This window comes from Silene latifolia, chromosome 9 (assembly GCF_048544455.1).
Source record: "Silene latifolia isolate original U9 population chromosome 9, ASM4854445v1, whole genome shotgun sequence".
In the NCBI taxonomy this organism is placed as follows: Eukaryota; Viridiplantae; Streptophyta; class Magnoliopsida; order Caryophyllales; family Caryophyllaceae; genus Silene; species Silene latifolia.
The window spans coordinates 83,113,855-83,127,138 of NC_133534.1; positions in this window are offsets into that span (position 1 = coordinate 83,113,855).

The following is a 13,284-nucleotide window of genomic DNA, read 5'->3' on the forward strand; positions in this document are numbered from 1 at the left end:
GGGGACATATAAAGGCAAGGTATGAGCCATGGATCAGCTGTCTACTTGGATGTCTTTCACCATCGTTTGCTGTAAAAGAGACCCCTCTTGAGGCACGATAACTTGGAGAATTGATCTAAGACCTTTGTCATTGTCCAGACTGGGCACTAGCTCGACTCAAATGAGACTCGAAGAGTAGGAGGCAAAAATGAAGGAAGGGTGGCGTCTCAGAAGAGAAGCCCCCAGGATGAGAAGATGACCCTATAATTTGGTAAAAAGGGAGACTGAGCGATAAGAAGGAGCCCCCAGTAAAGAGGTGAAAATGGATGGTTATGGTGAGGATGGTTATGAAATGGGAAGGGATGGTCGTAAAATCGGTGTCGATAATTGAGATTGAAAGTTGATGGTTGGTGTGGTAATTGAGGTTGGAAGTTAAAAGTTGTAAAATGTGTGTCGATAATTGAGGTTGAAAGTTTATGGTGGATCTGGTTGATACTTGAGGTTGAAAGTTAATAGTTGGGATGGTTGTGTCCATGAGGACTGCCTACGTATTCACGCGAAGTGAAATCAAACCAGATCGTTGTTCTGATTGTGTGCCAAAGCTATGCTGTTAGGGCCTTAAAGTTCATGGATCACAAGGGTATATTTCTTTGGTGACTCGAAGAATTGATTTGAGATAACTCCCTCTGATCATAGACCAAAAAGGTATAATTAAGTTTGTAAAAATTTCCCTGTCATGTGAGCACACTCAGTAGATCCTAAGGATGATATGGGTATGTCCCGCTCTGGGTAGCAAAAAATTTGAAGACTCCGTGTCTGGGTCAAGGTGAAACTGGATTGGATATTTGGAATGTGGAGCTCGGAAATAAGAGGGTTTGATGAACAAATATCTGGAGCTTGATTAGGTGGAGTTAAGGCTCGAAGGGATTATGGCTTGTAATATGGCTGGTCGGAGCCATTTGGTGTTCACAATTAAGCATATGTGGTCTTTGGTCAATGGTCGATACAAAACACAATTTATACTCCACGAGCAACTCTACAATTAGTAAAGAGGCAAGTAAAGGTCGGATCCCAAGGGACGGGTATTGAAATGAGAATTCTATTGTAACTAGTAGTGTCTAGGGGTGTCACAAATTGGGTTGATGTAGAAGGTTACTAAACTAAAATAACAACGAAAATAAACTAGCAAGATGAATAAAATAAGGGGTGTAAACAATTGATTAAAAGCACTAGGGTGTCATGGGTTCATAGGGGATTCATGGGATATGATCATACAAACATGTTCTCAAATTATAAGCAAGCAATTATTGTTGTGATGGATTGAGTTGGGTTATATCTTATAATCTTAGGAAAGTTTGGGTCCCGGAGCCGAATCGATTAGATTGTACAACACCTACAAGTCGACTTAATCTTTCCTACTCAACACATGCATGGTCTAACAAGACTCGAGTTGGGTTATGTCTTACAAGTCAAGTTGAAAGGATAGAAGATGATAGTAAATGCAAGGATTCATAGGCTTAGCATTTCATCAAATATAACATGTGCATGTATTAAGATCAAAACAAGCAAGCAAATAAGATATGAAAGCACATTAATTTAAGCATGAATCATTCCCCATGTTGGTTTCCCCTAATCACCCATTAAACCCTAGCTAAGAGACTACTCACTCATTATCATATTGATCATGCTAGAAAGGTTGTCAATCATACTAACATAATGAAACATGATGAATAAATGAAAGTAATTAGCAATAATTAAAAAGGGATTAAGAGATTATACCTACTAATGATTCCAATAATAAAGATGCAAAGAATAATAGAAGAACTTGATGATTGATGGAAGGTTGTCAATCTCCCAATAAACCCAATAATCTTCTAATTACCCAAAATAAAGGAAGAACAAGAGAGAGATTAAAGAACTAAAACTTGGATTAAAACTTAATTAATACTTGATTACAATATTGAAGAGAGATTTTGATTGATATTAACTACACTAATTATTGATAAGAAGAACATGCTCCTCTAATTAGACTAATGGGGTATTTATAGTGAAATTTAGGGAGGATGCATTAGGGTTAACTAAGGGCTAAACTAGTAATTACACTTTTTAAGTTGAGCAAGGAGACTCCGGTATTGTCCGAGAGAAGGGCTTCTCTTATCGTGGCTTGAAGAACGAAAACGTGCTGTACTGAAATCCGTGCGGATGGGAGTCGGGACGGCCGGATCTGGGCTGGAGAATCCGAGCGGATTCTTGGTCAAGACGCTCGGATTGGCGACGGGGAATCCGAGCGGATTCCTTTGAGGGACGCTCGGATTGGCGAGGGCGGACGGACGGATTGTGTACAATCCGTTCGGATTGTCTGGCAGCAGCTTTTCTTCTTCTTTTCTTCCCTTTTCTTCATGAATTCCTTGGGGATTTCCTTGAGGACTCAAGGATCCTTTTCTCAACAATGCTCTTCTACTATAATATGTACAAAGGCCTTCTAGTCTTGTCTCTCCTTGATGCTTGGTCATTGAATACAATCAATTTAGCCTCGTTTTGCCATGAAAATGCAAGATTCTTACTCCTTTCCTACCAAGGGATCAAAATCTCAAAGAGTATGCAAAACAAAGAACTAAAGATAAGAAATGACCCAAATAGGCACTAAAAAGCATGGAAACAATGGTAATTCGGGGGCTAAATATGCGCCAATTATGGTCGCATCAAATATCCCCAAACCGAACCTTTGCTCGTCCCGAGTAAAGAGGTGACAAAGACTAGGACCAATACTAACCTAACCTAATAATAATAGCCGATATGAGACAATTAGCGGGTCTCACTCCGCCCCTTCAACTCACAACAAGACAACCATGAGGTAGGATGCCTTCTTGCAAGGCAAGGTGGGTCTTGCCAAAATGGCGACACATCCAAACATTAAGCACACAAAAACACATAATGGATGCATCTACAAAAAGAATAGCCACTTTCCTCATCTAAGTGGCGGAAATTATCTACAAGGGAAGCAATTCAAGGGTACACAATCCTTCATAGATGCAATTTGTTCAAACTACTAAGCCTAGAAGGATACCAATAAATCACCTCCAAAAGGTGTCAAGCTAGGGTACTTTTGTCCTCAATCGTTAAATGCTTTTGTCAAGAGTAGACTCCCTATGGTGTTAGAAACACTGGAGGATCGCGGAATTCCCCCTCTTGCCTAGACAAGAAGAAGGGTCGTCCCCTCTCTACCATGCACAAAAATGGATACGATGGATAAAGGGATCGATAGTAATTGAGTTTCATTTTGGGAGTTTGCTTTTGTTTTTGTTTTTCCCCCCAATTTCTTGTGGCATATAACATTTTGAGAACACTTTCTTTGCCATTTCTTTTTGATTTTTGGCATTTCAATACTTGACAACTTTTTACATTTCTTTTTGAACATTTTCAAAGTCACCCCAATTAGTAACGAGGGTGCCTTGTATTTGAAGCATAGGAGTTCTATTTTTGCTCCTCTTTTCATTTGATGCATTTTTGCAAACTTTCTTTCACTTTTCATTTCATTGAACTCAAATTGATTTCTTTTTGTGCCCATTCCCTTTGATGACAAAAATGTGGTAGAACATGGATGAATGATGGAAGTATGCATGGTTTCAAGGGTCACCTTGGAATAAACGGTAGCCAAGGAGTTATCACACCACAAGGTACTCTTGACTAGGCCTTAAACCATGGGTCAAAGGATACTAGCATGACACATCCTAGGGTGTTTTACAAGCATTCTAACAAGCAAAGTCTTAAGAATAAAAAGCATCTACTAGGGCCTATATACACTTGTCAAGCTTCCCAAATAGACGGTTTCGCAAAATTTTTCTAACATGCAAACTACATGCCATGATGCAACTAACATATAAACATCCTAATGCAAATGATTCTACCAACTAGTATGCCATATAAACTAAATGCAAGTCCTAGGTTCACATTGTTTTTACCGCATCAATCAAAATAAAGCCACATAGTCATTAACATAGAGAGGAAAAAGGAGATTGGAAAGATCATACCATGCGGTCTTCAATATCCTCATGTCTCGGATGTGGCGTAGTCGATCAAAGTGAACAAGGATAAACAAACACAATATATACAAGACAATATATACAAAGGAAATGAACTTGTTTTTGGTTTTTCAATTTTTTCGATTTTTTTTTATTTTTTTTTTGAAATTTTTCAATTTTTATGGTTTTTGAATAAAAGTTAAGTGTTAGAATTCCCATCCCCACACTAATATGGGCATTGTCCTCAATGGCCAAAATGATGGAAATTATGCAAAATGATGCATGATTTCTATACTAAATGCAATTCTACACTAAGCTACACTACATGATGCATGGTTTTTGTTATGACGGAGAGGATAATTTAGATTACCTCCCGTTGTGTATGCATTAACTTCCCCAAACCAAATGAGACACTATTGCTAATGTCAAGGATGGGTATAGTTCATGCACACACTATGCTATGCATGAAATTAGATTGTCATTTTGGATTTTCAAGAATGGGAACAATAAAGAACACCTCAATGGTACCGAGGTGTGAGTCCTTTGATGTTGCTAGGATTCTTCCAACAATGATCAAAATGAAATAAAATACAAAGAGATATAGACATACCATGGGAGTGTAGGAGTCTCCAAGGCTAGTCTTCCATCATGCTATCATCATCACCACTTCCCTCATGAGAAGTGGTCACATTGCCACTTTCCTTGGCACTTTCTTCATCACTTTCTTCATCATCATCTTCACCATCTCCTTCATCATCTCCACTTGCTTCTTCCTCAATGTTATCATCAAATTCTTCACCATTTCCAACAACCTCATTGTCTTCCACCACGTCCCTAGATGCACCCGGAAATAAGGCTTCTTTATCCGCCCAACTAGGCAAAGGACAAGATGGATCAAGGAGTCCTTGCCTAGCTAGATGTAAGAGGGGAGGATATTGAGCCAAATAAGCATTCTTCTGATCTTCATAAGCTTGCTTGTGCATGGCTTGCATAAGAAGAGTGACATAGTCTTTTCCAATTTCAACTCCTTGCGGTTTGAACTCTTCATATTCATAGGGGTAAGGTGGTATAATAATGGAAGAGGAGGGAGTCTCATGATCACCCTTTTGTTGTTGAATGATGTACTCGGCTTCTTCGGATAGGGGAAGTAAATAGTTGGCCCGGTGGACACTAAGACGACAAATCTTGGCGGGTAAAGTGAATGATCGAGCCTCACTAGTAAGCCACCCATACTTGTTGTCAAGGGGATTGTGAGCAACCCACTTAAACTTGTTAATCATGATGGACATATCAATAAGATGGCCACCTTCCTTTGCCTTGTACTTGCTATCCTTATTGAAATTAGGATCAAAGTGCTTGGCTAGGACCGTGACAAGGCCGCCATTAACAATAACGGTTTGACCCTTCTTCCCACTATCTACATAGAGCCATCTATCAACCAATAGCCTCAAAGAATTGTAAGGCTTGGTGTGAATTCTTCCAATATTCAAAGTTGATTCAAGGAGAATAAAATCGAGTCCCGTGAAATGATTGGTGTCTTTCCTAGCAATTATGGTATTTCCCACAACTTTGTGCCATACTCTTATGCCCGGATGATGGACCAAAAGAGAACGACAAGCATGAAAATCTTCAAATTTCTTCCCGGAGATTGCCTCCCAAAGAGGCTCGGGGTCATACTTACCATATTGCTTATAATATTTATGTTCATCGCTAAGACCCAAAATTCCACCCAATTCCGGAAAGGTAATGCGTCTACTAGTGTTAGCTAGACGAAACTCAATATTTTCCCTATTCTCAACTTTTGTCACTTTTAAAGAACTTAAGAATTCCAAGACAAGGGAGGGGTATGTTACTTCCTTCATTTCAAACAATTTCTTCAAACCCATGGCATTGAAAAAGACTCTTGTTTGTTCAAGAACACCTAACTTCTCTAAAGCATCTTGACATATGAATTTGGTGGATTGGATTTGTTTCATAGCAAACTTGACAAATGTATTCCTATGGGTATCGGAGATGAAAGTTACCTCCGGATAATGTAAGAGTTGATCGATTACCGGAGTAGAAGGTGATGCTCCCATAGAAATTTGTTGTTGTTGCACTTCCAAGCTTGGTGTTGCTACCACCATTGCCAAAGCTTTCTTTGTTTGTAGAGCTTTTTGCCTTTGAGAGAGAGCCTTTGCTTTTGGTGCCTTTGTTGCCTTTGTTGCTCCCTTTGTTCTTGCCATTTGATGAACTAACCAAGTAAAGAGTCAAAAATCTTCAATTTGTAGAATGCCCAAATCGATTTGAAGGTGAAAGGCCTTGCCTTTATGAAATCAAAAATCGACTCAAAGGTGAAGATTTTGTGCTTGGTTTTGATTGTTATTGAAGATGGAGTGATTGATTTGTTGTTTGAAGGATGGTTTGATTTGATTTTGGTGAGTTTTGTTGAGGGTTTTTGTTTTTGAGATGGAGAGGATGAGGGTTTTGTTGTTATGGGTAGTGTTTATGAATGAATGAATGAATGAATGAAGGTGGGATGGGTATTTAAAGAGCTCGACATTTTCAAAACGCAGGGACAATCCGTGCGGATTGGGCGCAATCCGTGCGGATTCTTCAGCTTCAAAAATTTCAAAATCCCGCCTAGAGACGGGCGGATTCTGGGGAATCCGCTCGGATTCTTTTTGTGGGACGGGCGGATTTTGTGCAGGACGGACAGATTTCTATCCAGAGATTTTTCTTTGTTTTTCTCAGCTGCAAGACGGGCGTCTTGTTCACAAGACGGACGGATTCTGTGAGACGGGCGTCTTTTCAGAAATCCGCTCGGATTCTTCAACAGTCAAGAATTTTGCAATTTCAGCTCAGCCCAAGACGGGCGTCTTCTCGACAGACGCGCTCGGATCTTCTTCGGACGGGCGGATTCTCAGGAATCCTCTCGGATTGGTCCTTGTGTACACGGATTCAGTTCCATCCGTGCACAAACGCATTCCCTTATCATTCTTTCTTTCTTTCAAATCTTGTGTTCTTCATTGTGGGGGCACTACTAAGGCATGAATAGCCTAGGCAATTCCCATCCCTATACTAAGGTAAAGCACTACACATCAATTAAAATTGTTAATCCCTCCCTCACTTCTCTCTTTTCATGACAATTATTTTGATCAAAGTAAATAAAATCCAAAAATGACAAAAATGCAATACAAAAATTGAAAAGTAAGTTAGGGAGTTAGAAATATTTACAAGTGGTGGTTTAGGGAGGACTCCACCAAACTCTCATTCTTGATGAGATGTCAAGGGGGCATGTTCAAGGTGTTGTTGATGTTGCTCAACACCTTGAAGAAGTAATCAAAAGCTTGTTCATTGTTGTGGTAGAGGTCCTCAATAGACCGTGGCTCTTGTTGTTGATCATGATCGATGGCATGCCCAATGTAGGGATTAAAGATCCCTTCAAATTCGTCGTCCCAAAGACCACAAACTTCATTGAGTTGATCATTGAAAATCTCTTGCTTAGATGGAGACAACTCTCCCAATTTCTTCTCTTGGCCAATGAGGCCATCATCTTCTTCCTTGGTTGATTTTGATGAGCTTTGCAAGCTCTCCTTGTCACAATTCACTTGCTCTTTGAATGGAGCATCTTCAATTTTCTTCCTCCATTGGAGTTCCGATTTCTTCCTTTCATCTTTCCGGCTATAATGATCAATCATGAAACATGGCTCATGCAAACGAGGAGCTCTCATGGTCTTGTCAAGATTAAAAGTTATGCTTTCATCTCCCACTTCTAGAGTGAGCTCTCCATGTTTCACATCAATCACCGCACCCGCGGTGTGTAGGAAAGGTCTTCCTAAGATGATTGGAATGTTGGAATCTTCCTCCATATCAACAATGACAAAGTCCACCGGGATGAAAAACTTCCCAATTCGCACGGGGACATCTTCCCATATCCCTAGTGGTGTCTTCGTCGATCTATCGGCCATTTGAAGAGTGATATTGGTGCACTTAAGCTCTCCCATTCCCAACCTTTTACTTACCGAGTACGGCATGACACTCACACTAGCCCCTAGATCACATAAGGCTTTGTTGATCGTTGTGTCGCCAATGGTACACGGTATTGAGAAGCTTCCCGGATCCTTTAACTTTGGAGGTGAATTCCCTTGAAGTATTGCACTACTCACCTTAGTGAAGGCGATAGTCTCAAGTTTCCGGATCGACTTCTTCTTTGTGAGGATATCTTTCATGTACTTTGCATAGGCCGGTGTTGGGAAATGTGTCCTCAACAATAGTGCGATCACATGATTTAATATCATAATTAAATCTCATACTAAGAATACGTGAGGGATGATTCTTTATACAGTCGACTGACCGTCATTAATCGGTAATGATTGGCTAACTAGAGTTTGACATTACTGTCGTGTGACGGTGGTGGTCAGTTGATCCCTTTAGGTCACACCTATAGGATGAGGCCCAAATAGATAATTAATTAATTGTATGCGATACGAATTAATTAATTCCTTAATTGTGGGAGTGAAATTTTGCGTCTTATTTTAATGTGATTAAATAAGATTAAATTTAGTAATTAAGTGTTATATTACTAAATTAGTTGAGGTATAAATATAAGTTTTGAGGTAGAGGTAATTAGTTATTTAAAGTTACAAGAAGTTGTAATTTTAACTAACTGGCAATTATGGGACCCATTATATGATGATATAATGGTAGTATACTACTCAAAAAGTGGAGTGTATATTATATTATTAGTTGTAATATTTAAGTGTTAAATAATTACATTAATAATTAAATATGTAAGATTGTTAAATATAAGACTTATAAGCATTTGTGGGACAAATGACAAAAGGCAAAAATGGTCCATAAAAGACCAATATTTCGGCCAAATAAGAGATGAGCAAAGATGCTCTTTTGTCTTATCTTTATGTTGGTTATTGTGTGAAAATGACATATCATACTAGCTCTAATCATGCCTACATCTTACACACCCTACCTACACTTAACAAACAAGTAAAAACAAATGACAAAAGATTCCTCTTTTGTCATAAGGCCACCGGTTTTTGGCATGTTAAAAGGGGCATTTGGTTGCTCATTTTACACTACTTGGTTGTTGCTTGTTTTTACATGTTTTTTCTCTATATTCCTCACATGCAAATTGATAAAAACCTCTCATCAAATACTAATACATAAAAATCTATTACTAGAAGTAGTAATATAAGAATATTAGTATTATTAATGTATTGTTTCTACTATATATCTAGTTAATATTAGTAGAGATTTTTGGGATTCATCTTGGGTGCAATTTATTGGAGTGGCTTCTAAACTTGGAGTCTTAGGAGGATCATCCATCATTATAAGCTCAAGAACAAGTGAAGGAAGGTGACCTTACTTGTGCCCAAATTTTCGAACCATTATACAATGTAAGGAACATTGTTTTTCTCATGAATCTTTCATTTTGTTATGCATGCACTAGATCTAAAGAACAAATAATTAACAAGTTAATTAGTTCACTATTAGAGGAGTCTAATAATAGGTATATGAACCTAACAAGTGGTATCAGAGCATAAGGATGTTGCATGCATAATCGGTTATTGTTTTTCCGAGTTAAAAGGTTAACATATAAAACTTAAAAATTTGTGATTTATGAGTATAAGCCACGAAATCACTATGCATGTTATATATTCTGGTCCTAAAATGTTTTTAGGTCATTTTTATGATTCATGGAAATTTATTGCTCATTTTAAGGATTTTTGGTCATTTTATTACATTTTTATGACTAAAATGGGAATTAAAATGCTAAAAATAGTTAAATTTCGTTTCTGACCTTGAAAAATTTATATGACCTCACATGCATATTTTACAAGTTGTGTGTAAAAGGACGAGTTAATTTGATTAATTTTGCATGATTTATGATTTTTATGAGATAAAAATGGATTAAAAGAGGTAAAATGGTTAAAATTAGTTAAATTTCGAATCAAGCCATGATCTTTTAATATGATGTCACATGCAAGATTTACAGAGAGTATGTAAATTTCTAGATTTAAATATCTTCTTTAGCATGATTTATGAATTTTTGAGTAAAAATGGCATAAATAGTGACTATTTTAGCAAAAATTAGCTAAAACGTATTGCATGGCTTGAGAAAATTATTTTAAGTTGCATAATTATCCCACTTATCAGATCTAAAGTTGTAAAAATTATTGGTTTAATTTTCGTATACTTTATACATTTTATGAGATAAAAAACGATAAAAATGCAACTATATTTTCTCAAAATTGATTCGAAAATTTTAACCATGTTTTTTGACATTATGAGGGTCATGGAATTATTCCAGAATGTTCAAAAATTTAAAATTCAAATTTTGAAACATTTATGATTTAATTTGGATTTATTTCATATAAATAATGATTTTAAAGTCAAAAATGAGCATAAAATTAAATCAAGTTGAATTATTGTCAAAAATTTAGTGATGACTAATTTTTGAGTCCTAAAATGTGTTAGGATAATTAACTTGAGCTTAGATGTGATTTAAGTGTTAATTAGTGATTTTAAAAGGTTATTATCACGCATTTCCATGAAACCGGGTTATATGTACGACATAAGTTAAATAGGGCGATTTGGCACATGATTTTGCATGATAGGTACATATTATAATGCTGCATATTTCAATTGTTGAATATCTTTTATTTATATAATTTTGAATTATGTAATTTTATCTTAGTATGGCCTTAGTTTTAATCAATATTACCCGTAATGAAAGGGAATATTGATTCGGTTGTAATTTAATGTGATCTCGAATCACTTTTATTTTATTTTCAGTAGTTTTTCCATTTTACAAATGTATAATAGGAATAGCTTTGTATTTTTATTATTATTTGTAATTATGGAGCATCTTCAAGACGGTGCCATTCGGAAAGGTGATCCGACGAAGACGGTGTCTTGGGAGGCGTGCCAAATTGAAGATTCAAGGGACCAAAGGAGTTGGTTTCCGAATATGTAATAGATTATTTGATTTTCTATTTTAGGAAGGCCATACTAGGAATTTTATTTATTGCTTTGCATTTCTTTTAATATGTTGCATGCATAGCCAAATCGCCATAACAACACATGCATTTCATATCGAGTCATCGACCGTGTCAATTATAATTATCGTAGTTCACCGCTTTAGTTCACTTAAAACGTGATAGATAATAAATTGACAAGACCTCTCACATATTAAAAATTGAGAAAAAGCCTTACCAAATAGTAGAAACTCATGAAGTACCAATTTCACAAGGGAGTTAATCCGGCTTCACCGTAATACAAACCTTGTTACGTTGGCGAAATGGGGTAGTAAAAAGTTATTACATCGAAATTTGGATTGAGCTCAACGGAAGTATTGTTGACCGTAGTCGCATGTGTTCCGGGCTAAAGATGAGAATTAGAATAATTTTTATCGACCGAGAGTTCTAAAAGTAGAATTGATTAAAAGGTTAATCTACCGAGTTATATTAATAAGGGATGAATCGGCTCACCGTGCCCAAGTTAATATGAATTTGGATCTTGGAATCATTTATGTAGTTGGGTGGAGGTCACTATATAAATGCAATACTTGTAGTTAAATTTACGAGTATTATTAATACGATAGATGTAAATTAATTCCTTCATTTCCTATTTTGTAGTCAAAAATTTGTTTTAATCAACCGCAATGGCAACTCCAAACGCGTCCGCATCCACTAGTTCCACCCCGCTTTCCAATGTGTCATGGCTCCGATCCTTCATGGATCGATGTAAGTTAGAAAAGAATGGGTCCAATTTCGCCGATTGGGATGCACAACTTCGCTTGGCCGCGCAAGGTGACGACAAGCTTCGTTACCTTACCGAGGCATCTCCCACCGAACCACCTAATACTAGGTCCGCCGCTAGGCAATCCTATGAGGATTACCAAAAGGAGTCGGCCGCAATGAAAAATGTATTGATTTTTTCTATGGAGGCCGAACTCCAACGAAGTGCTATAAAGATTAGCACCGCTCATGAGATCTACATGAAGCTTGTGAACATGTTTTCACGAGCTCCTAGGGTCATTCAATATGAGGCGGCTTCCGCATTCTTTGATCTAAACATCAAAGAGGGCCAAAAGGTGAGCCCACATGTGCTCAAGTTGATAGAGCATGTTGAGACCTTGAAATCGCAAAAGGTGGAAATTCCCGATGAACTCGTGATTGATCGAATTCTTCATTCCCTAAGCAAAATCAAAGCATATGTTCAATTCCGGGTGAATTTTAATATGCAAGATAAGAAGGTTTCCCTTGATGAGTTGCACAAAATGCTTGTGCAAGCCGAAAGGGATATGGGGCTAAGTGTTAGCACCACCAAAGATGTGCTCAATATCAATCAAAAGAGCAAAGGAACCTTCAAGAAAAGTGGGAAAAAGGGAAAGAAGCGAACTCCCAACAGGAACAAAGCTAAGACTTATGAAGCAAGCTCCTCCAAGCCCAAGTACAGTGCCTCCTCCGGGGACAAGTGCCACTATTGTTGTGGTGTTGGACATTGGAAGAGAAACTGTTCCAAGTATCTTGGCGACATCAAAGCTGGAAAAGTTACTCCAGTAGGTATATATGACTATCCCTATCTTTTATGTTTCAATCTCAATTAGTATGTGATACAAGTTGTGATGATTACCCTTTTTATTGTAAATAGGGCCCCCTCCTAGCAAGGACAAAGGCAAGGAGAAGCAAGTCTAGAGGATCACGAGGGAAGCTAGAGTAGCCGACCATGGTGATGGATCAATGGAAACTTGGCTTTTAATTTGCTTTGTCTTTAATTTTATGATGAATTTCATGTTTTTAGAACTATTTTGATTTCCTTGTGTGACTTGGAAATTGGTTTGTATCCTTTAAACACGGGTTGTATTTTGGATATTGGTGATTTGGTTTTCAACCCAAATCACTTGTTTTATTATGTTAAATTGTTCTAAAATCATCATCATTAAATTACTTGCGTAGAGAAACATTAGATAAACAACTTAAATTGATTGATTAGACGATTATGATGATGGGATCATTATATGTCCATAAGCTATGAATCTGATTCTCCTTATGTCTTTGTTACTTAAAGTAACAACTTACTTATATAAGATCAATTCTAAGAGTTGTAATGAGTTTTTGAATTCATCAAGTAGGGAATTCACGATACCAAATGGACATATTATTCTAATTGGATGGTCAACCATGAGATACCTAGAATAGAGAGTCTATTAAACCAAATTACATGGATCGATTTGTCATATTATCAAGCTGCCATGTTAGGATGGCCTTTTGAAAGTTAA